Consider the following 2,091-nt stretch of genomic DNA (forward strand, 5'->3'; position numbering starts at 1 on the left):
GCGTGAGCCTGCCTGGAGCCGCCGTCGGTGCAGATCTTGGTGGTAGTAGCAAATACTCCAGCGAGGCCCTGGAGGACTGACGTGGAGAAGGGTTTCGTGTGAACAGCCGTTGCACACGAGTCAGTCGATCCTAAGCCCTAAGAGAAATCTAATGTCGATGACGGTGTACAATTTTTTAATGTAACTCGACTCGAGTGCACACCCGTCGGGCGAAAGGGAATCCGGTTCCTATTCCGGAACCCGGCAGCGGAACCGCATACAATTCGGGCCCTCGCAAGAGTGTTCGTCGGGGTAACCCAAAGTGACCTGGAGACGCCGTCGGGAGATCCGGGAAGAGTTTTCTTTTCTGTATAAGCGTTCGAGTTCCCTGGAAACCTCTAGCAGGGAGATAGGGTTTGGAACGCGAAGAGCACCGCAGTTGCGGCGGTGTCCGGATCTTCCCCTCGGACCTTGAAAATCCAGGAGAGGGCCACGTGGAGGTGTCGCGCCGGTTCGTACCCATATCCGCAGCAGGTCTCCAAGGTAAAGAGCCTCTAGTCGATAGACTAATGTAGGTAAGGGAAGTCGGCAAATTGGATCCGTAACTTCGGAATAAGGATTGGCTCTGAGGAGCGGGGCGTGTCGGGCTTGGTCGGGAAGTGGGTCTGGCTGACGTGCCGGGCCTGGGCGAGGTGAACTCGTTCCCCTCGAGGGGATGAGGGATCAGAGCTCGGTACCGTGCCTTGGCCTCCCACGGATCTTCCTTGCTGCGAGGCTTTCGGAGCGGTTTCTCCGTCCCGATCGTTCTCTTCGGCCGCCATTCAACGCTCAGCTCAGAACTGGCACGGACTAGGGGAATCCGACTGTCTAATTAAAACAAAGCATTGCGATGGCCCTCGCGGGTGATGACGCAATGTGATTTCTGCCCAGTGCTCTGAATGTCAACGTGAAGAAATTCAAGCAAGCGCGGGTAAACGGCGGGAGTAACTATGACTCTCTTAGTGGTGCTTTCGCGGACCACTGCGAGGGTCTTGAGGGCACTAGATAGACAGGTGAGGATTGCAGTTCGGAAGTGGCTGCGTTTGCCCAAGGATACTCCATTAGGGTACTTCCACGCCAAATGCAGGGATGGTGGATTGGGAGTCCCGGCTTTCATAACATCTGTGCCGGGACAAATACATGCTAGATTATTGGCAATGGCCCATTCCACATCACCTGCGGTGCGGGACGCCACTCAACACCTATATAACGTTAAGCTGGTCCGATGGGCTGAGGGGCTGCTCACATATAATGGGCAGTCACTTACGGGTCCAGAAGATCGGCGACGTTATTGGGCGTCCCGGCTCCATCAATCCAACGATGGAAGCGAGTTGCGTGAGGCTGCTAAAGTCACCGCTAGCAGCTTTTGGGTAGATGCAGGTAGTGCGAGAGTCCCTGGTCGGGATTATATCCAGTACCACAGGACACGAATTAACGCTCTACCCTCCAGAATAAGAACATCTAGAGGGCGCCGTGACGGAGGTGTTCCTGTGCTTTGTCGTGCCGGATGTCACGTGGCGGAGACTACGGCGCACATTGTACAGGGCTGTCACCGAACTCATGGTGGCCGAATTCTGAGGCATGATGCCATTTGTCGCATAGCTGCGACAGGGCTCAGGCAAAAGGGGTGGCGCGTGTTCGAAAATCCGCACTACTGTCTTCCATCAGGGTTACAGAAACCTGATGTCGTTGCAGTAAAGGATGGGAGCGTCAAAGTCATCGATGCACAGGTAGTTAGTGGAGCAGCATCACTTGACGACGCACATAACACCAAGTGCAGAAAATATGATACTCTTCCGCTTAAACATCATATAGCAAATGAGTTGGGGGTTGTGGTCGAGAATATCTCGGTCACATCCATTACCCTCTCATGGAAGGGTATCTGGTCGTTGAGGTCTGCTAATGACCTGACCTCCTTGGGACTTCAAAAACTCTTACCAGGCATAACAACAAGAGCTTTGCAGGGTTCGCACACGAATTGGACACGGTGGAACGGGATGACTGGTGTTTATCCCAGTAATCCTGTTCCACGAGAAGGGATAGGATAGGGCGGTTACGGTCAACACGCTACAG

The sequence above is a fragment of the Phymastichus coffea genome, unplaced genomic scaffold, assembly GCF_024137745.1.
Source record: "Phymastichus coffea isolate CEN01 unplaced genomic scaffold, Cenicafe_Pcof_1.1 PCOF00251, whole genome shotgun sequence".
In the NCBI taxonomy this organism is placed as follows: domain Eukaryota; kingdom Metazoa; phylum Arthropoda; class Insecta; order Hymenoptera; family Eulophidae; genus Phymastichus; species Phymastichus coffea.